Source organism: Pan troglodytes, chromosome 7 (genome assembly GCF_028858775.2).
Source record: "Pan troglodytes isolate AG18354 chromosome 7, NHGRI_mPanTro3-v2.0_pri, whole genome shotgun sequence".
Lineage (NCBI taxonomy): Eukaryota > Metazoa > Chordata > Mammalia > Primates > Hominidae > Pan > Pan troglodytes.
In genome coordinates, this window is record NC_072405.2 from 73,595,315 (window position 1) to 73,619,774 (window position 24,460).

The following is a 24,460-nucleotide window of genomic DNA, read 5'->3' on the forward strand; positions in this document are numbered from 1 at the left end:
TAAAAAAGGAGTTAGTTACCTCCAAGATACAATGGAGGTATAGGTATTGGGTAAATACTACTTACTGTTCCAAAGGGAGAAATTGGCCAAAAGAAAGGGGCTACAGGCCCCATGAAAGTCTGAAACCTGGAATGGCAGTCATTAAAACTTAAAGCTCCCAAATAATTTCCTTTGACTCCATGTCCACATCCAGGACACAATGGTGTGAGGGGTGGACTCCCAAGGCATTGGGCAGCTGCACCCCTGTGCTTTTTCAGGGTTCAGCCCCCATGGATGCTCTCATAGGCTGATGTTGAGTGCTTGTGACTTTTCCTTGTGCATGGTGCAAGCTGTTGGTGGCTCTACTGTTCCAGGTTCTGGAGGACAGTAGCCCTCTTCACACAGTTCCACTAGGTAGTTCTCCAGTGGGGACTCTCTGTGGGGGCTCCAACCCCACATTTCCCTCCCCAATTCCCTAGTAGAGTTTCTCCATGAGGGCTCTAACCATGTATTAGGCTTCTTCCTGGACATCCAGGCTTTGCCATACACACTCTGAAACCTAGGCAGAGGCTCCCAAGCCTCCACTCTTGCACTCTGCACACCTGCTGGCTTAACACCACATGGAAGCCACCAAGGTTTACAATTGCACCCTCTGAAGCAGTGGCCTGAGCTGTACTTGGGCCCCTTTGAGTGAAGGGTAGAGCTGGAGTAGCTGGGATACAGGGAGCAGTGTCCTGAGGTTGTACAGGGTGGTGGGGCCCTGAAACAGGCCTGTGAAGCAATTCTTCCCTCCCTCTGGGCCTGTGATGGGAGGGTCTGCTGTGAAAGTTTCTAAAATGCCTTCAAGGCATTTTCCCCATTGTCTTGGATGTTAACACTTGGCTCCTTTTTGTCTAATGCAAGTTTCTGCAGCCTGCTTAACTCCCCTCTGTTGAAAATGGACTTTTCTTTTCTACCACATGGCTGGGCTGCAAGTTTTCCAAACTTTTATGCTCTAATTCTCTTTTAAATGTAAGTTTTTGTTGCAGATCATTTCTTTGCTCCTGCTTATAAGCATAGGACATTAGAAGCAACGAATCTACATCTTGAATACTTTGCTGCTTAGAAATTTCTTCCACCAGATACCCTAAATCATCACTCTCAAGTTGAGTCCCACAGATCCCTATGACAGGGGCACAATGCAGCAAATATCTTTGCTAATGCATAACAAAAGTGGCCTTTGATCCAGTTCCCAATAAGTTCCTCATTTCTATTTCAGACCTCCTCAGCCTGGACTTCATTTTCCATATCACTATCAGCATTTTGGTCACAACAACTTAAGTCTCTAGGAAGTTCCACATTTTCCCTCATCTTTCTGTCTTCTTCTGAGCCCTCCACATTCTTCCAACCTCTGCTGATTACCCAGTTCCAAAGTTGCCTTCACTTTTTCAGGTATCTTTATAGCAATGCCTCAATCCTTGGTACCAATTTTCTGTATTAGCCTGTTCCTGCACTGCAATAAAGAAATACCTGACTCTGGGTAATTTATAAAGAGAAGAAGTTTAATTGGCTCACGGTTCTGCAGGCTGTACAGAAAGTATAGCAGCATCTGCTTCTGTGGAGGCCTCAGGAAATTTACAATCATGGTGGCAGGGGAAATGGGCCCATCTTACGTGGCCAAAGCAAAAGGAAGAGAGAGAGGGTGGAGGTACCACACACTTATAAGCAACCAGATCTTGTAAGAACTCTATCACAAGAACAGCACCAAAGGGATGGTGGTAAACGATTTAAGAGAACTCCACTCCCATGATCCAATCACCTCCAACCAGGCCACACCTGTAACACTGGGGATTACAATTCAACATGAGATTTGGGTGGGGATACAGAACCAAACCATATCAGGCACCCACATTGAAACACATTATAATCAAACGATTAAAAGTCAAAGACAGAGAATATTAAAAGCAGTAAGAGACAAGTTATTCAACATGTACAATAGATTCTTAATAAGACTATCTGTGGATTTCTTGGCAGGAATCTTGCAGACTAGAATGTAGTGAGATGATATAAAGAGGAGAAAGAAAAAAATGGTCAGCCATAAATTATATATAAGGCAAAATTATCATTTTAAAAATGAGGACAATTATCCCATTTTCAGATAAAACCTGAGGGAGTTCATTACCACTAGACCTGACCTATGAGAAATTCTAGACTTCTTCAAGTTGAAATGAAAAGATGCTAGACAGTAACTCAAGGCCACATAAAGATATAGTTATCCAGTAAAGGTAAGTACATGAACAAATATAAAAACGTATACTATTGTAATTTTCATTCATAATGTTACCTTTTGTCTTATAGGATTTAAAAGACAAAATCATAAAAATAGTTATAAATCTATGTTAATGAATATGCAATATATAAAGATGTAATGTGTAACATCAATAACAAAGTAGGAGGGAGCTGTAGAGAAATAGTTTTTGTATGTGATTGAAGTTAAGTTGGTATTTGTTTAAAATAGATTTTTGTAACTTTAGGATATTATATATAACACTCATGGTAGCCACAAATAAAATATCTATAAATATAAACAAAAGGAAATGAGAAAAGAACATGTCACTAGAAAAATATTACTAAACACAAAGGAAAACATTAAGGGAGGAAATGGAGGACACAAAAGCTATAAAGCAAAAAGCTAAAAACTGTCTCACTAAGATCAGGAACAAGGCAAGGAAGTCTCCTCTCACTACTTCTGTCAAGTTACACTGGAAGCTCTATACTGAAAGTCATAACCAATAAAATGAAACAAGAAAAATGAAATAAAGTATATGCAATTAAAAAGTAAAAACTAAAACTGTCTTTGTTGGGGATTAAATGACTATCTACGTAGAAAATCTGACAAATCAAGAACAACAAAAATCTCCTGGAATTCATAAATAATTATAACAATGCTGTAAAATATAAGACCAATATTAAAAAGTCAATCTCTTTCCTATATATGAGCAATGAACGCTGGAATTTGAAGTTAAAAATATAATACCCTTTACGTTAGGATCCTTCAAAAATAAAATACTTAGGTATAAATCTCACAAAATACATATAAGATTTAGATGAGGAAAATTATATAAACCTGATTAAATCAAAGAAAAATATAAATGGAGAGATATTTCATGTTAATGAATAGGGAAGACTCAATATTGTCAAAAGAAGAACTGTCTTCCCAACTTTATTTATAGATTCAATTTAATCTCAGAAAGTTACTTTGTGGATATTACTAAACTGATCCTAAAGTTTATATAGAGAAGCAAAAGTACCAGTATAGCCCACATAATATTGAAAGAGAGCAAAATTGGAAGACATTACCTGACTTCAAGACTTATGAAGTTAGTTAATTAAGACAGTATGATAATTAAGACAGTGTGGCATTAGTGAAAGAATAGATAAATAAATGGAACAGAATGGAAAACCAGGAGATGGTCTCACACAAATAGACCCACAACTGATCTTTGACAGACAAGCAAAGACAATACAGTTTTTTTTTTAAATAGTCTTTTCAATGACACAGGAACAAACGGTTATCCAGATACAAAATAGTGACTCTAGACAGAGACCTTACACACTTCAAAAAAATAAACTGTTATAAAAATAAAGCCTATTTTAAAAAAAATAATTACACCCCCTGAAGAGGAAGACACAAAGCTTCCAATTATTACTAAAACCTTTTAATATACAAAATCCAACTCAAGCCAAAATATTGAGAGACATAAGACAAAATTATGAAGGGAAAAAAGCCCACAAGAAAGAAAAACCCAGAGATAATGGAAAAATGGATAAGCAAATAAGCAGAAAATAGGAAATTATATAAAAATAATTAGGCCAGGCATGGTGGCTCATGCTTGTAATCCCAGCACTTTGGGAGGCTGAGGCAGGCAGATCACCTGAGGTCAGAAGTTCGAGACCAGCCTGGCCAACATGAGGAAACCCCATCTCTACTAAAAATATAAAAATTAGCTGGGCTTGGTGGTGGGCACCTGTAATCTCAGCTACTCGGGAGGCTGAGACATGAGAATCACTTGAATCCGGGAGTCAAAGGTTGCAGTGAGCTGAGATCATGCCACTGCACTCCAGCGTGGGTGACAGAGCAAGATTCCATCTGAAAAAATAAAAAAAAAGGAATTCTAGAACTGAAATGCAATAATGAAAGTTAAGAATGTAGTGATTAGTCTAACAGCAGATATGGCAGTTGAAGAAAGAACTAAAACGTAAGTGACATATAAAACAGTGAAAAAGATCTAACATTTATATAATTGTGAGCTTGAAGGAGAAAGGTAAAAGAGTCAGAACTAATACTGAAAAATATAATAGTTGAAAATTTTTCAAAATTAATGAAAGACCCCAACCCGCACTAAACACTGACTTTAAAACAAAAACAGTAATGGAAGTTATAAGCTGACAAGAAGGTATAAAACATTGAGAAAACAACAAAAGTGAAATTTGTAGGTCCTTGTCTTTAAGTTACCTAATTTAACTATAAATTGATTATAATCCCCAATCAAAAGTTACCGATTGGCAGAATGGATTATAAAAACAGGATCCAACTACATGATGTCTATAAAAGACTCAGTTTAGATCTAAGGACACAAGCAGATTTAAAGCAAAAAGATTAAAAAATATTTCATGGAATGAGAGCATGAGTGGCTATATCAGAAAAATAGACTTCAAGTAGAAACTGTTAGAAGGAAAAACAGGATGTAATAGAATGAAAAAATTATAAACATACATGCACCAAATATCAGAGCTCTTAAATACATAAAGCAAACACTAACAGAATTGGAAGGGGAAGGCTGGGCATGGTGGCTCACACCTGTAATCCCAGCACTTTGGGAGGCTGAGGTGGACAGATCATGAGGTCAAGAGATCGAGGCCAACCTGGCCAACATGGTGAAACCCTGTCTCTACTAAAAATACAAAAATTAGCTGGGTGTGGTGGCATGTGCCTGTAGTCCCAGCTACTCGGGAGGCTGAGGCAGGAGAATCACTGGAATGCAGGACGCAGGGGTTGCAGTAAGCTGAGATTGCACCACTGCACTCCAGCCCAGCAACAGAAAGAGACTCCATCTTTAAAAAAAAAAAAAAAAAAGAATTGGAAAGGGAAATAGACAGTTCCACAGTAATCATAGAAGAGTTCAGTACCCTAGATTTGATAATGAATATCACAACCAGAATGATCAATATAAAAATACAGGACAACTGTATAGATTAATTGGAAGTAACAGATATATACGGAACACCCTACACAACAGCAGCAAAATATACCTTTTTCTCAAGTGCACATGGAAGATTCTCCAGGGAGACCATATGTTAGGTGATGAAAAAGTCCAGATAAATTTTTGAAAGCTGAAATCAATCAAAGTATTATTCTGATCATGATGCAATCAAAATAAAAATCAATAGCAGAAGGAAAACTGAAAACCCCATAAACAGGTGGAAATTAAACAATATACTTTCAAACAACCAGTGGGTAAAAAAAATTATGAGAAATTTAAAAATATCTTTAGACAAATGAAAATGTAAATACAATATACCAATACTTATGGAATTTAGAGAAAGCAGTGCTAATAGGGAAATTTATAGATGCAATACTTACATTTAATAAGAAGAAAGATCTCAAATTGCAATGTAAATTTACATTTTAAGGAACTAGAAAAAGAAGAGCAAACTTAAACCCAAAGGTAGCAGGAAGAAGAAAATAATAAAGATTAGAGTACAGGCCAATAGAGAATAGAAAAATAGTACAGATAATTAATGAAACCAGACTTAGTTCTTCAAAAACATAAACAAAATTGGCAAACTTTTGGCTAGATTAATTAAGAAAAAAAGACACAAATAAGATCAGAAATGAAAAAGGACCCATTAATACTGGTTTTATAAAGGGAAACAAGGATTATAAGAGACTATTGTGAACAATTGTTGACCAACAAATTGGGAAACCTAGATGAAATTGACAAATTCCATGAAACATATAACCTACCAACACTGAACCACGAATAAAGAAAAAGTCCGAACGGACTTAAAACTAGTAAAGGAGATTGAGTCAGTAATCAAAAACCTCCTAACAAATAAAAGCCAGGACCAGATGACTTCACTATAAATGTTAGCAATCATTTAATGAAGAATTTACACAAGTCCTCCTCACTCCTCAAAGTCTTTCAAGAAATTGATGATAAGGAAATATTTTCTAACTTATTCTATGAGGCCAATATTATCCTGATACAAAAGCCAAAGACCCTGCAAGAAAATAAAACTACAGACCAATAACACCTATGAATATTGATGAAATAACCTCAAATAATACTCACGGAATTCAGCATCACATTAAAAGTATCATATACCATTAATAACTGTTATCTATTCATCGTATGGAAGGATGTTTTAACATATAAAAATTAATCAATGTAATAAATTACATTAGGAGAATGAAGGCAAAGAAAACCCCACATGATCATCTCAATTGATACACTGAGAAATGTAGAAAATACATCTGACAAAATGTAACTCTCTTTCATGATAAAAACACTTAACACCAGAAATAGGAGGAAACTAAGCCAAGATAGCCGAATAGGAACAGCTCCAGTCTATAGCTCCCAGCATGAGCGATGCAGAAGATGGGTGATTTCTGCATTTCCAACTGAGGTACCAGGTTCATCTCACGGGGGAGTGCTGGACAGCAGGTGCAGGACAGTGGGTGCAGTGCACCGTGTGTGAGCTGAAGCAGGGCGAGGCATTGCCTCACCCAGGAAGTGCAAGGGGTCAGGGAATTCCCTTTCCTAGTCAAAGAAAGTGATGACAGAGGGCACCTGGAAAATCAGGTCACTCCCACCCTAATACTGCGCTCTTCCAACGGGCTTAACAAACGGCACAGCAGGAGATTATATCCCACACATGGCTCAGAGGGTCCTATGCCCACAGAGCCTCGCTCATTGCTAGCACAGCAGTCTGAGATCAAACTGCAAGGCTGCAGCGAGGCTGGGGGAGGGGCGCCCGCCATTGCTCAGGCTTGAGTAGGTAAACAAAGTGGCCAGGAAGCTTGAACTGGGTGGAGCCCACCACAGCTCAAGGAGGCCTGCCTGCCTTTGTAGGCTCCACCTCTGGGGGCAGGGCACAGACAAACAAAAGAAAGCAATAACCTCTGCAGTCTTAAATGTCCCTGTCTGACAGCTTTGAAGAGAGTAGTGTTTCTCCCAGCACGCAGTTGAGATCTGAGAACGGGCAGACTGCCTCCTCAAGTGGGTCCCTGACCCCCAAGTAGCCTAACTGGGAGGCACCCCCCAGTAGGGGCAGACTGACACCTCACACGGCCAGGTACTCCTCTAAGACAAAACTTCCAGAGGAACGATCAGGCAGCACCATTTGCGGTTCACCAATATCCGCTGTTCTGCAGCCACCACTGCTGACACCCAGGCAAACAGGGTCTGGAATGGACCTCCAGTAAACTCCAACAGACCTGCAGCTGAGGGTCCTGTCTGTTAGAAGGAAAACTAACAAACAGAAAGGACATCCACACCAAAAACCCATCTGTATGTCACCATCATCAAAGACCAAAGGTAGGTAAAACCACAAAGATGGGGAAAAAACAGAGCAGAAAAACCGGAAACTCTAAAAATCAGAGCGCCTCTCCTCTTCCAAAGGAACACAGCTCCTCACCAGCAATGGAACAAAGCTGGACAGGGAATGACATTGACGAGTTGAGAGAGAAAGGCTTCAGAAGATCAAACTACTCCAAGCTAAAGGAGGAAGTTCAAACCAATGGCAAAGAAGTTAAAAACTTTGAAAAAAGATTAGATGAAAGGATAACTAGAATAACCAATGCAGAGAAGTCCTTAAAGGACCTGATGCAGCTGAAAACCAAGGCACCAGAACTACGTGACGAATGCACAAGCCTCAGTAACCGTTGCGATCAACTGGAAGAAAGGGTATCAGTGATGGAAGACGAAATGAATGAAATGAAACGTGAAGAGAAGTTTAGAGAAAAAAGAATAAAAAGAAATGAACAAAGCCTCCAAGAAATATGGGACTATGTGAAAAGACCAAATCTACATCTCACTGGTGTACCCGAAAGTGACAGGGAGAAAGGAATCAAGTTGGAAGACTCTCTGCAGGATATTATACAGGAGAACTTCCCCAATCTAGCAAGGCAGGCCAACATTCAAATTCAGGAAGCACAGAGAATGCCACAAACATACTCCTCAAGAAGAGCAACTCCAAGACATATAATTGTCAGATTCACCAAAGTTGAAATGAAGGAAAAAGTGTTAAGGGCAGCCAGAGAGAAAGGTCGGGTTACCCACAAAGGGAAGCCCATCAGACTAACAGCTGATCTCTTGGCAGAAACTCTACAAGCCAGAAGAGAGTGGGGGCTGATATTCAACATTCTTAAAGAAAATAATTTTCAACCCAGAATCTCATATCCAGCCAAACTAAGCTTCATAAGTGAAGGAGAAATAAAATACTTTACAGACAAGCAAATGCTGAGAGATTTTGTCACCACAAGGCCTGCCCTAAAAGAGCTCCTGAAGGAAGCACTAAACATGGAAAGGAACAACCAGTACCAGCCACTGCAAAAACATGCCAAATTGTAAAGGCCATCAAGGCTAGGAAGAGACTGCATCAACTAATGAGCAAAATAACCAGCTAACATCATAATGGCAGGATCAAATTCACACATAACAATACTAACCTTAAATGTAAATGGACTAAATGCTCCAATTAAAAGGCACAGACTGGCAAATTGGATAAAGATTCAAGACCCATCAGTGTGCTGTATTCAGGAAACCCATCTCACGTGCAGAGACACACATAGGCTCAAAATAAAGGGATGGAGGAAGATCTACCAAGCAAATGGAAAACAAAAAAAGGCAGGGGTTGCAATCCTAGTCTCTGATAAAACAAACTTTAAACCAACAAAGATCAAAAGAGACAAACAAGGGCATTACATAATGGTAAATTGATCAATTCAACAAGATGAACTAACTATCCTAAATATATATGCACCCAATACAGGAGCACCCAGATTCATAAAGCAAGTCCTTAGAGACATACAAAGAGACTTAGACTCCCACACAATAATAATGGGAGACTTTAACACCCCACTGTCAACATTAGACAGATCAACGAGACAGAAAGTTAACAAGGATATCCAGGACTTGAACTCAGCTCTGCACCAAGCGGACCTAATAGACATCTACAGAACTCTCCACCCCAAATCAACAGAATATACATTCTTTTCAGCACCACACCACACCTATTCCAAAATTGACCACGTAGTTGGAAGTAAAACACTCCTCAGCAAATGTAAAAGAACAGAAATTACAACAAACTGTCTCTCAGACCACAGTGCAATCAAACTAGAACTCAGGATTAAGAAACTCACTCAAAACCACTCAACTACATGGAAACTGAACAACATTCTCCTGAATGACTAGTGGGTACATAATGAAATGAAGGCAGAAATAAAGATGTTCTTTGAATCCAACGAGAACAAAGACACAACATACCAGAATCTCTGGGACACATTCAAAGCAGTGTGTAGAGGGAAATTTTCAGCACTAAATGCCCACAAGAGAAAGCAGGAAAGAACTAAAATTGAGACCCTAACATCACAATTAAAAGAACTAGAGAAGCAAGAGCAAACCCATTCAAAAGCTAGCAGAAGGTGAGAAATAACTAAGATCAGAGCAGAACTGAAGGAAATAGAGATAAAAAAAACCCTTCAAAAAATCAATGAATCCAGGAGCTGGATTTTTGAAAAGATCAACAAAATTGATAGACTGCTATCAAGACTAATAAAGAAGAAAAGAGAGAAGATCAAATAGATGCAATAAAAGGTGACAACGGGGAGATCACCACCCATCCCACAGAAATACAAACTACCATCAGAGAATACTATAAACACCTCTACGCAAATAAACTAGAAAATCTAGAAGAAACGGATAAATTCCTTGACACATACAACCTCCCAAGACTAAACCAGGAAGAAGTTGAATCTCTGAATAGACCAATAACAGGCTCTGAAATCGAGGCAATAATTAATAGTTTACGAACCAAAAAAAGTCCAGGACCAGATGGATTCACAGCTGAATTCCACCAGAGGTACAAGGAGGAGCTGGTACCATTCCTTCTGAAACTATTCCAATCAATAGAAAAAGAGGGAATCCTCCTTAACTCATTTTATGAGGCCAGGATCATCCTGATACCAAAGCCTGGCAGAGACACAACAAAAAAAGAGAATTTTAGACCAATATCCTTGATGAATATTGATGCAAAAATCCTCAATAAAATACTAGCAAACCGAATCCAGCAACACATCAAAAAGCTTCTCCACCATGATCAAGTGGGCTTCATCCCTGGGATGCAAGGCTGGTTCAACATATGAAAATCAATAAACGTAATCCAGCATACAAACAGAACCAAAGACAAAAACCACGTGATTATCTCAATAGATGCAGAAAAGGCCTTTGACAAAATTCAACAACCTTCATTCTAAAAACTCTCAATAAATTAGGTATTGATGGGATGTATCTCAAAATAATAAGAGCTATCTATGACAAACCCACAGCCAATATCATACTGAATGGACAAAAACTGGAAGCATTCCCTTTGAAAACTGGCACAAGACAGGGATGCCCTCTCTCACCACTCCTATTCAACATAGTGTTGGAAGTTCTGGCCAGGGCAATCAGGCAGGAGAAGGAAATAAAGGGTATTCAATTAGGAAAAGAGGAAGTCAAATTGTCCCTGTTTGCAGATGACATGATTGTATATCTAGAAAACCCCATTGTCTCAGCCCAAAATCTCCTTAAGCTGATAAGCAACTTCAGCAAAGTCTCAGGGTACAAAATCAATGTGCAAAAATCATAAGCATTCTTATACAACAATAACAAACAAACAGAGAGCCAAATCATGAGTGAACTCCCATTCAAAATTGATTCAAAGAGAATAAAATACCTAGGAATCCAACTTACAAGGGACGTGAAGGACCTCTTCAAGGAGAACTACAAACCACTGCTCAAGGAAATAAAAGAGGATACAAACAAATGGAAGAACATTCCATGCTCATGGGTAGGAAGAATCAATATCGTGAAAATGGCCATACTACCCAAGGTAATTTATAGATTCAATGCCATCCCCATCAAGCTACCAATGACTTTCTTCACAGAATTGGAAAAAAAACTACTTTAAAGTTCATGTGGAACCAAAAAAGAGCCCGCATTGCCAAGTCAATCCTAAGCCAAAAGAACAAAGCTGGAGGTATCACGCTACCTGACTTCAAACTATACTACAAGGCTACAGTAACCAAACCAGCATGGTACTGGTACCAAAACAGAGATATAAACCAATGGAACAGAACAGAGCCCTCAGAAATAATGCCGCATATCTACAACTATCTGATCTTTGACAAACCTGACAAAAACAAGCAATGGGGAAAGGATTCCCTATTTAATAAATGGTGCTGGGAAAACAGGCTAGCCATATGTAGAAAGCTGAAACTGGATCCCTTCCTTACACCTTATACAAAAATTGATTCAAGATGGATTAAAGACTTACATGTTAGACCTAAAACCATAAAAACCCTAGAAGAATACCTAGGCAATACCATTCAGGACATAGGCATGGGCAAGGACTTCATGTCTAAAATACCAAAAGCAATGGCAACAAAAGCCAAAATTGACAAATGGGATCTAATTAAACTAAAGAGCTTCTGCACAGCAAAAGAAACTGCCATAAGAGTGAACAGGCAACCTACAGAATGGGAGAAAATTTTTGCAACCTACTCATCTGACAAAGGGCTAATATCCAGAATCTAAAATGAGCTCAAACAAATTTACAAGGAAAAAACAAACAACCCTATCAAAAAGTGGGTGAAGGATATGAGCAGACACTTCTCAAAAGAAGACATTTATGTAGCCAAACAACACATGAAAAAATGCTCATCATCACTGGCTGTGAGAGAAATGCAAATCAAAACCACAATGAGATACCAGCTCACACCAGTTAGAATGGCGATCATTAAAAAGTCAGGAAACAACAGGTGCTGGAGAGGATGTGGAGAAATAGGAACACTTTTACACTGTTGGTGGGACTATAAACTAGTTCAACTATTGTGGAAATCAGTGTGGCGATTCCTCAGGGATCTAGAACTAGAAATGTCATTTGACCCAGCCATCCCATTACTGGATATATACCCAAAGGATTATAAATCATGCTCTTTAAAGAGACATGCACACGTATGTTTATTGTGACACTATTCACAATAGCCAAGACTTGGAACCAACCCAAATGTCCAACAATGACAGACTGGATTAAGAAAATGTGGCACATATACACCATGGAATACTATGCAGCCATAAAAAATGATGAGTTCATGTCCTTTGTAGGGACATAGATGAAGCTGGAAACCATCACTCTCAGCAAACTATCGCAAGGACAAAAAAACAAACACTGCATGTTCTCACTCATAGGTGGGAATCGAACAATGAGAACACATGGACACAGGAAGGGGAACATCACACCCTGGGGCCTGTTGTGGGGTGTGGGGAGGGGGGAGGGATAGCATTAGGAGATATACCTAATGCTAAATGATAAGTTAATGGGTGCAGCACACCAACATGGCCCATGTATACATATGTAACAAACCTGGACATTGTGCACATGTATCCTAAAACTTGAAGTATAATAATAATAATAATAATAATAAAAAGAAATGGGAGGAAACTACCTCAACATAATAAATGTTCTGTATGAAAAGCACACAGTTAATATCATACTCAATAGTGAAAGGGTAGAAGTTTTTTCTCTGATATCAGAAGCAAGACCAGGATACCTGCTTCTGATACTTCTATTCAACATAACCCTGAAAGTCCTAGCCTGAGCAATTGGGTAAGGATAAGAAAAGGCATCCTTAAATTATGTCTGTTCACAGATGACATTATCTTATACATAGAAAACCCTAAAGATTCCACAAAAGAACCCCCAAACTGTTAAAACTAATAAATTCAGTAAAGCTGTAGGATAAAAAGCAGCACACAAAGTTAGTTATGTTTCCATGAACTAACAATAGACAATCAAAAAAGAAGATTAAGACAATAATTCCAATTATGCTACCATCAGAAAGAATAAAATATCTAAGAATAAACTTAACAGAGGAGGCAAAAGACTTTACACTGAAAACTGCAAAACTCTTCTGAAAGAAATTAAAGATGACACAAATAATTGAAATTCATCTATGTTCATGTATTAGAAAACTTAATACTGTTAAGATATCAATAGCACACAAAGTAATATAGATTCATTGCAATCTCTATGACAATTCTAATGGTATTTTTTTCAGAAATAGAAAAATTGATTCTGAAATTCATAAGGAAATACAAGGAACCCTGTAAACCAAAACAATCTTGAAAAAAAAAAGTTATGTTTCACATTTTCTGATTTACAAACTTATTACAAAGCTACAGTAATCAAAACAGTGTGGTACTGGCATAAAGACAGATGTATAGACCAGTGAATTAGAATACAGAACCCCAAAATAAAACCTCTAACATGTGGTTAAGTCATTTTTCACAAGAGTGCCAAGGGTGTTCAATGGAGAAAGGAGTCTCTTTGACAAATGGTACTGGAAAAACTGGATATCCATATTTTTAAAAAATGAAGTTGAATCCTCAATTTATGCCATGTACAAAATGGATCAAGAACCTGAATGTAAAATCTAAAACTATAAAATTCCATGAGAACATGTAGGAAAAAAACTGACATTGGACTTGGCAATAATATCTTGGATATGATACCCAAAGCAAATGTGATATAAGAAAAGAATGGATAGACTAAATAAAAATTTAATCAAAATGTACAATCAACAGAATAAAAAACAACCCGTATAATGGAAGATAATATTTGAAAAAAATATATAGGATGAAGGGTTAGTATCCACAATACATTTTTAGAACTCCTGTAAGTCAGCTGGGCACAATGGCTCATGCCTGTAATCCCAGCACTTTGGGAAGCTGAGATGGTGGATCACCTGAGGTCAGGAGTTCGAGACCAGCCTGACCAACATGGAGAAACCCCATCTCTACTGAAAATACAAAATTAGCTGGGCATGATGGCTCATGCCTGTAATCCCAGCTACTTGGAAGGCTGAGGCAGGAGAATTGCTTGAACCTGGGAGGCAGAGGTTGTGGTGAGCCGAGATCCTGAAGTTGCACTCCAGCCTGGGCAACGAGAGCGAAACTCAGTCCACCCCCCGAAAAAAAAAAAGAAAAATCTTCTGCAACTCAACAACAATGAAAACACATAACAGCATGACTGGAAATAGGGCAAAGGACTTAGGTAAACAGATACTTCTCCAAAAAAGATATACAAATAGCCAATTATTACCTGAAAAGTTGCTCAGCATCACTAAACATTAGGAAAATGCATATCAAAACAACAAGATTCCAACTCCACACCCATTAGGATGGCTACTACACAAAACCTAGAAAATAACAAGTGTTGGTAATGATGCATAGAAATCAAAACCCTTGAGTACTGTTGATGGGAATGTAAAACAGTGCAGCTAGTATGGAAAATAGTATGGCAATTTTTTTTTCAGAAAAATTAAACATATAATTACCATATGATCTGGCAATGTCACTTCTGGTTATACACCAGAATTGAAAGCAGGGTCCGAAAGTGATATTTACACCCTTACTCATAGAAGCTTTATTCACAGTAGTCAAAAGCTGTAATCCACTTAAATGTCCATCAGCAGATGAATGGATAAACATGGTATATACATATAATGAAATACTTTAATAGTGAAATTTGCTTTATGGCCTAATACATGGCCTATTTTGTTGAATGTTACCAGTCCTATTAGGTGTGATTCCACCTACATGAGTAGTCAAATTCATAGAGACAGAAAGTGGAATGGTGTTTGCCAGGAATAGGGGACAGGAATGAATGTAGTTATTGTTTAATGGATATAGAGTTTCAGTTCGGCAAAACAAAAATAATTCCAGAGATGGATGGTGGTGATGGTTGTACAACAATGTAAATGTAATAATGACACTAAATTGTGTATTTAAAAGTCATTAAGAGGGTACATTGTAAGTTATGTGTGTTTTACCACGATTAAATTTTTTAAAGGCTATCTCTTTGAAAATGTCAATAAAATTGATGAACCTTTATTCACAGTAACCAAGAAAAAAAGATAAGCTCATAAATATTAAAAATAAAAGGTGTTATTACTAATCCCATTAATATTAATGGGACAATAAAATAATGCAACAAACAATTGTATACCAACAAATGTGATAATTTATATTAAATAAACATATTTTTAAAGATCACATGGTACCAAAATTCAGAAAAGAGTAGATAATCTGAGTAGGACTATATCTATTAAAAATATTAAATCAAGAACTAATGCTCATCCAAAAAAATCAACAGTCCCACTTTTTTTTTTCACTAAAGAATCCTACTGAACATTTAACAAATAATTTAGACCAATTCTCTGTAATCTCATCCAGAAAATAGATGCAGAGAGAACACTTCCCAACCCATTCTATGAGGCTAGCATTACCCTAAGATCAAAATTAAAGACATTAAAAGAAAACTGCAGACAAATATTTCTTATGAACATAGATGTTCACTGAATCATTTCATAGAGAACATCTGCCTAATCTATAATAGACTGAGTGAGAAATAAACTGTTGCTAGGTTCAGATATTAACATTTAGTTTTTGAGAGCTACTACAGCATATCCTATGCCATCTTGACTAATACAGTGGTTAAAATCATGATGTCTAATTTAGAGAACCCTAAGTAAGAAAGTTGGTTTGACATTTCCTTTCAGTCTCCCAAGCCAATTCTGTCAGCTGTTTCCTTTGCTTCAGTAAAGTAGTATAACAACAACAAACAGAACTAAAAGATTCTATCCCTGAAAAATTCTTTAGGATTTTGGAAATGATCTAAAGAGCAAGGCTTCCCTGTCATCCAGAATTTAAAATTCTCTAGGCTGAGGATGGAGAAAGGGAGAATAAAGGAAGTAATGAAAGGAGCTAGGTAGGGTCTGGATCAGGGCCACACACGTGAAGGGGCTTTGTTGAGAGCAGCTGCATTAATAACAACCCCAAGGAGCCCAGCCAACGCCAACTCTCTTTCTGTGGGCTACCAGTATCTCCCAGCTTGAGTAAATATTTCCAATCAATAGTATCCAAAAGGTCAAAATCCACAGACTGACAAGTTTCTATTTAGCCAAACAAATAGCTTGAGCCCAGGGGTTATGATAACTGTTCTTCCTCGTAACTTTTGAAAATTTCCCTTTGGCATTAGATAGCAGGTGTGATGCCGGCCTGTGCCCTGATGCTTTGCTATGAACTACTTTAGCTCCATAAATTTTAGCTCCATATTAGACTTTAGCTATTTAGTTCAAAATATTTCTAGTTTTCCATTTATGTTTGAATTATTTTGACACATAGTGTTTTATTTTAAAATATTTGGGACTATTCTGGATATCCGATGGTATTGATTTCTAATTTAATTATATTATGTCTGACATTATATGTATAATTTAATCTTTTAATAGTGAAACTTGCTTTATGGCCTAATACATGGCCTATTTTGTGGAATGTTACATTTTGTACTTTTTGTAACAAATGTGTATTTGGTAGTATTGGATAGAGTATTCTATAAATGTCAATTGTTTCAAGGCAATTATTAAGGTTGTTCAGGTCTTCCCTGTCCGTAATGAATTTTTGTTGTCTACTTGTTCTATTAATTACTGTGAGAAGAATACTAAAATTTCCAACTGTTACTGTTGACCTTTCATTTTTCCAATTAGTTTTTTCCATTTTTGCTTCATGTATTTTGAAGCTCTGATGTTAGTGGCATATACATTTTAGATTGTTTAATTTTTAGATAAATTGTTCTCTGGTATTATTGTAACATTTTCCTCCTTATCTCTGGTAATTTTCTTCATCTTAAAGTCTACTTTATTTGATATTATTAAAGCCATGCTATAATGTTCTAGGCTTGCATGATATGTTTTCTTTTGCCCTTTTATATTACATGTTTTCGTATTTAGAGTGTGCTTCTTTTAAATAACATTTGGGTTGGTATTATTCTTTGATACTACCATCTTTGTCTTTTAATTGAACTGCTTAATTCATTTACAATAATGCATTTACATGTAATTTTCCTATTTGTTCTTTGTTCTTATTCTCTTTTTGTTGAATGGTAATTTATTAGTATTCCTGGTTGTCTTCTATAGTGACTTCTAAGCTATATTTCTTTGCCTGTTTTGATGGTCACTCTAGACATTAAATTATCATGATCTACCTTCAAATAATTGTTCTAATTTTTCTGTATTTATGAATTTTATAAAACACAAAACAATATAAAATAATATTAGTATACTTTATCTTCTATTGTGATATTGATACAATTTTAATATAAGTATGTTACATATGTTAATATATAAATATTTCATATTATAATCCACATAATGCATTTATACATATATGTTATAGAGTTATATAGTCTCTCTTCTCTGAGTCTACTCTAAAATAAATATATATTATAGTTTATTTTTATAAGAGTATGTATTAGTCTGTTTTTATGCTGCTGATAAAGACATACCTGAGACTGGGAAGAAAAAGAGGTTTAACTGGACTTACAGTTTCACATGGATAGTGATGCCTCAGATTCATGGCAGGAGGTGAAAGTTACTTCTTACATGGTGGTGGCAAGAGAAAATGGAGAAAAAGCAAAAGCAGAAACTCCTGATAAACCCATCAGATTTCATGAGACTTATTCACTATCACAAGAATAGCACTGGAAAGACTGGCCCCCATGATTCAATTACCTCCCACTGGGTCCCTTCCACAACACGTGGGAATTCTGGGGGATACAATTCAAGATGAGATTTGGGTGGAGACACAGAGCCAAACCATATCATTCCACCCCTGGCCCCTCCAAATCTCATGCCCTCACATTTCAAAATCAATCACACCTTTCCAACAGTTCCTGAAAGTCTTAACTCATTTCAACATTAACCCAAAAGTCCACAGTCCAAAGTCTCATCTGAGACAAGGAAAGTCCCTTCAGTCTATGAGCTGTAAAATCAAAAGTAAGCTAGTTACTTCCTAGATACAATGGGGGTACAGGTATTGAGTAAGTATAGCCATTCCAAATGAGATAAATTGGCCAAAACAAAAGGGTTACAGGGCCCATGCATGTCTGAAATCAGGCGAGGCAGTCAAATTTTAAAGTTGCAAAATGATCTCCCTTGACTCTACATCTCATATCCAGGTCATGCTGGTGTGAGAGGTGGGTTCCCATGGTCTTGGGCAGCTCCGTCCCTGTAGCTTTGCAAGGTACAGCCTCCCTCCCAGCTGCTTTCATGGGCTGGTGTTGAATGTCTGTGGCTTTTTTAGGCACACAGCTGTCAGTGGATCTACTATTCTGGGTTCTGGAGGATGATGGCCCTCTTCTCACAGCTCCACTAGGCAGTGACCCAGTAGGGACTCTGTGTGGGGGTTCTGACTGCACACCTCCCTTCTGCACTTCCCTAGCAGAGGTTCTCCATGAGGGCCCTGCCCCTGCAGCAAACTTTTGCCTGCACATTCAGGCATTTCCATACATCTTCTGAAATCTAGGTGGAGGTTCCCAAACCCCAATTCTTGACTTCTGTGCACCCACAAGCTCAGCATGACATGGAAGCTGCCAAGGCTTCCCTTGAAGCCACAGCCTGAGCTGTACATTGGCCCCTTTCAGCCATGGCTGAAGCAGCTTGGACATAGGGCACCAAGTCCCTAGGCTGCACACAGCACAGGGACCCTGGACCCAGCACACGAAACCATTTTTTCCTCCTGGGCCTCAGGGCCTGTGATGGGAGAGGCTGCCGTGAAGGTCTCTGGCATGGCCTGGAGACATTTTCCCCATGGTCTTGGAGATTAATATTAGGCGCCTTGCTACTTATGCAAATTTCTGCAGCTGGCTTGAATTTCTCCCCAGAAAATGGGTTTTTCTTTTCTATTGCATAGTCAGGCTGCAAATTTTCCAAACTTTTATGCCCTGCTTCCCTTATAAAACAAAATGACTTTAACAGTACTCAAGTCAGATCTTGATTGTTTTCCTGCTTAGAAAATTCTTCCAGATACCCTAAATCATCTCTCACAAATTCAAAGTTCCACAAATCTCTACTTCCACAAATATTGCTAGTCTCTGCAAAAACATAACAAGAGTCACCTTTGCTCCAGTTCCCAAAAAGTTCTTCATCTCCATCTGAGACCATCTCAGCCTGGACCTTATTGTCCATATTGCTATCAGCATTTTGGGCAAAGCCATTCAACAAGTCCCTAGGAAGTTCCAAGCTTTCCCACATTTTCCTGCCTTCTTCTGAGCCCTCCAAACTTTTCCAACCTCTGCCTGTCACCCAGTTCCAAAGTCCAAAGTTGCTTCCACATTTTTGGGTACCTTTTCAGCAACACCCCTCTACACTGGTACCAATTTACTGTTTAGTCTTTTTTCACACTTCTAATAGACATAACCAAGACTGGGAAGAAAAAGGGGTCTTACAGTTCCATATGGCTGGGGAGGACTCAGAATCATGGCAGGAGGCAAAAGGCACTTCTTACATGGTGGTGTCAAGAGAAAATGAGGAAGAAAAAGTGGAAACCCCTGATAAACCCATCAGATCTCATGAGACTTATTTGCTACCATGAGACTAACACAGGAAAGACCAGCCTCCATGATTACCTCCCCCTGGGTCTGTCCCACAACATGTGGGAATTCTTAGAGATACAATTCAAATGGAGATTTGGGTGGGGACACAGCCAAAACATGTCAGAGTAGGTACAAGATTATGAGAACAAAGATGTAAAATATACTGCTTTAAATAGTTAATAATCTTTTAAAGCAGTTAAAAATATATATAACAGAATTTTATGGATCCAGATATTATCTTATCTAGAACTATTTATTTCTTCCTGTAAATCCAGGGCTCTATTTCATATCATTTTCCTTCATGCTTAAGAACTTCTTTTAGCATCTATTGTAGTGCAGTAGAGTTTGACCCCTTTATAGGGGGTCAATACAATATGATACAGTACGATACAGTAGATGTCTTTGTAGCTACCAAAATAAGACAATTTCTTTACATATATCAGTAGGATATTGTTTTATATTAAAATATTGACTTTTGCATATTTGTTCATTTATTAGCTATCTCATTGAATGATCATGTCATTTTTATTACAAATAATCTTGTCACTTCTAAAATTTTATTCACTTTGATTTTTATCTATTATTTTAATTTCTGTCTGCCATGTATTATGTGGAATAGGTTTGCTGCTGTCAAATTCTCTCAGCTTTTGTCTCTCTGAGTCATCTTTTTTTCATCTTGATTTCTGAATAGTATTTTCACTGATTTTAGAATTCTAGTTTGACAATTTTTATATTTCAACACTTTAAAGATGGTGTTCTTTGTCTTCTCATCTCCATTGTTTCTGATAAAAAGTGAATGGTCATTGATGTTGTTGTTCCTCTTTATATGGTGTGTCATTTTTCTTTGGATGCTTGCAAGTTTTCCTTGTTGTCATTGTTTATTGAGATCCGTCTCTTGCTACTCTTCCACAGACAAGGACAATAGTAGATATCTTTTTTCCTATAAAGGGGTCATTCTTTTCTGACATTTAGTTCACTCTAAAGGCTTATTTGTGTTCTTGGTTCTTTTGTACATAAACAAAATCTATGATCTGGGGGCTTTTCAGCTAATTGTGTTTGTGTTTCTTACTACAAGAACAATGGTTTCTTGCAGGTTTCCACCTTCTAAATAGAGGTAAAAGTTATGCTTCAAATATATTTTTATTCACATACTATATATCATATAAAGTCTAATTTTATATCAGTTTATAACACTAATTGCCTCCTTGTATTCTTACCAACACTGTGTATTAATACATGTCTTATCTTTCCTAATAGATGACAAAATTGTAGCTTTAAAAAATTACATTTATTTAAATGAAAGTTAAACATGTTTCAAAATCATCTGTATTTTCATTTCTTTACACTGAGGAATTTCTTTTTTCTTTAATTTATTAGTTTTGTGCAAATAAGACATTTTCTTATATTAATGATTCTTATATATAAAAAAGAGTTTTAGTCCAAATTTTTCACTGTCATTTTGACTTTTTTTAATGTAAGGATTTTTGTTTTTAATGTAAACATTTTAATGAAAGTTCTTACTTCTGTCTTCTGTGAACTGTGTCTGACTCAAAAGGCAATACTAATCCCCATAATTTTTAAAAGCAGTTTTAAGTTTTAACTTTAATGTTTAAAATTTAAACCCATTCAGAATATATTTTTATATAAGAAGTAAGAGGTGTCTCATTTTATTTATTTTTAATGCATTAAAAGTATTAGAGTATTTTAAGGTATGAATAAGTACCTTTTACTAATATATCTTGTTACCACTTATATAAAATAAATATCAAATTTCTGTTATATATTTGGATATATTTCTGGACTCTCCTCTGTTTTATTGATGTCCTTACCAATTCATGTGCCAATATGAAACTACTTTACTTTCTGTAGGTTTATCACATATTTTAACGCGTCTGAGGTCTATTTCACTGGCTTATTAGAGTTTTTTGGCTATTCCTGCATATTTATTTTTATATGAAGTTTAGAATCAGTCTATCTAGTTCCTAACATTATCTATTAGTATTTTTTATTTCAATTTTTTAATTTTTAAATTATTTTAGGGATAATTGACCCTTACAAGATTCAGTCATCATATTAAAAAATAGGGCTTTTAATTTATTCAAGCCTTATTCATGTACTTTAGTTTTTAAATTGTCTTGGACTACATATTTCTTAGCAAGAATTTTCCTGATACATTTTGTCTTTGTGGTTATCAAAATAAGATAATTTTTTATACATATCAGTAGGGTATTGTTTTATGTCTAAATATCAACTTCTGCATACTAATTTATCTACTAGACATCTCATTGGATTCTCATATTGTTTTTATTAAAAATACATATCTCCTTAAAAATTTTATTCACTCTGATTTTTATCTATTATTTTGATTTTTGTCTGCCATATATTTAATTATGTTCCTTACTTTACAGGTACTGTCTATTTTGTGTGTTTGTTTGTTCTTTTGTGAGGCACTATGATTCCGGCACTTAAGAGTCCTTGATACACAGTAAATATTTAATACATATATGTTTATGCATGAATCATTAGTAAATAAATCCAACCTTGTTTTCTATTAATACTATTTTGCATGGTTTCTTTTAGTTTGCATTGGTTTGGTATGCTTTCTCTATTCTTTAATGTTAAATCAGTTTTTGACATTTTGCTTCAAGTGTTTCTTGAATATTAAATAGTTTTGTTTCTTTACTGATCTGATTAGAGAGTTTATTCCATTTACATGTGTTTAGTTTTATTAAGGTGTAATTGACAAATAAATACTACTTATATATATGGAGTACAACGTGTTGTTTTGATATATGTATACATTGTGAAATGATTAAATCAAATTATTTAAATCCATTATCTCACATACTTGTCAGTTTTTGAAGAGAAATTTAAATCTAATCTCTTTGCCATTTTCCAGTATACAATACATTACTATTTACTATAGTCCCTATGCTGTACAATAGATATTCAGAGCTTATTGATCTTGTCTAAATGAAACTTTGAGCCCATAAATCAACATCTCTCCATTGTCCCCCATCTCCACCAGCCCCTATCAACCACCATTCTACTCTCTTCTTTTATGAGTTCAAGTTTTAAGATTCCACATATAAGTGAAATGCAGTATTTGTCTCTCTGTACCTAGCTTATTTCACTTAGCGTAATGTCCTTAAGGTTCATCTATTTTGTCCCAAGTGAAAAGATTTCTTTCTCTTTAATGCTGAATAATATTCAATTGCATATATATCACATTTTCTTTATCTGTTGTTGCATAAATTCCAGCATTTCCTTCTTTTTAAAGGCTGAATAATATTCCATTGTATATATACCACATTTTCATCTGTCAATGAAAATTTAGGTTGATTCCCTCTTCTGGTTATTGTGAATTATGCTGCAGTGAACATGAGAATACAAATATGTCTTTGAGATACTGATTTTTTTAATATACACTCAGAAGTGATAGTACTGAATCATATGGTAGTTCTATGTTTAATTTTTTGGGGCACCTTCATACTCCATAATGGCTGTACTAATTTACATTTCCATCAACAGCATACAAGGGTTTCCTTTTTCCACATTCTTTCAATACTTATTATCTTTTGTCTATTTGATAATATCCATCCTTTAAAGTGTGAAGTGTTATTTTATTTTAGTTTTAATTTACATTTCCCTAATGTTTATTGAGGTTAAGCATTGTCTTTCATACACCTGCTGGCCATTTGTATATCTTTATTTGAAAGATATCTATTTAGGTCCTTTGTCCATTTTTTCATTGGGTTATTTGTTTTCTTGCAACTGAGTTGTGTTCCTTATGTATTTTCAATATTAACCTCTATCAGACATATGGTTCGCAGATATTTTCTCCCATACACAGATTGTCTCTTTATTCTGTTTATTTTTTCCCTTTGCTTCACAGAGGCTTTTTAGTTTGACACAATCCCGTTTGCCTATTTTTGTATTTGTTCCCTGTGCTTTTAGGGTTATATTTCAAAAATCTTTGCCAAGACAAATGTCAAGAAGCTTTTAAAAAATATTTTGTCAATTTAAAGTTTTAGGTTTCAGATATAAGTCTGTAATTTATTTTGAGTTTTGTATATAGTGTGAACTAAGGGTACAATTTCATTATTCTGCATATGGATATCTAAAGTTCCCATCACCATTTATTGAAGAGACAATACTTTCCCCATTGTGTCCTCAGCACCTTTGTCAAAAATCAATTGACTATAAAGTCACGGATTTATTTGTGGGCTCTCTGTCCTGTTCTGTTGGTCTGTGTGTCTATTTTTTATGTCAGTACTATGCTTTTTGGATTACTCTAGCTTTGCAATGTATTTTGAGATTATGTAGTATGATGCTGGTAGCTTTATACTTTTTATTCAAGATTACTTTGTCTATTCAAGATTCTTTGTGGTTCCATATGAATTTTATAATTGTTTTTCAATTTCTGTGAAAAATTCCACTGGAAATTTCATAGAGATTACATTGAATCTGCAGATCATTTTGGGTAGTATGGACATTTTAACAATATTTGTTCAATCCATGAACATAGGTTATCTTTAAATTTGTATCTTCTACAGTATCTTTTTTCTTTATAAACATGTACATTTTATTAAATTCCATTGCAGACAGATGTGTGTATAAACTGTTGTGTAAAGATGTGGGGTTAAGGGGGAAAGTTAAGAAGTACAAGATGCAAGGCCAGCAGTAGACAGTGGAAGACATGGGTTGAAGTCCAAAAGCAGCTAATAGTAGCCTAAGAGATTCC

At 36.2% G+C, this 24,460-nt stretch overlaps 1 long non-coding RNA gene across 2 annotated transcripts in view; it reads left to right on the forward strand.

Annotated features, from left to right (window-relative positions):
- Positions 1-4,158: 4,158 nt before the first annotated feature.
- The window catches only part of LOC107976503 (uncharacterized), a 151,949-nt gene continuing 131,647 nt past the window's right edge, over positions 4,159-24,460 (forward strand). For both annotated transcript variants that reach the window (XR_001720546.3, XR_001720545.4), the window contains exon 1: positions 4,159-4,217. This is a non-coding gene — a long non-coding RNA (uncharacterized LOC107976503). The remainder of the gene's footprint in view (positions 4,218-24,460) is intronic.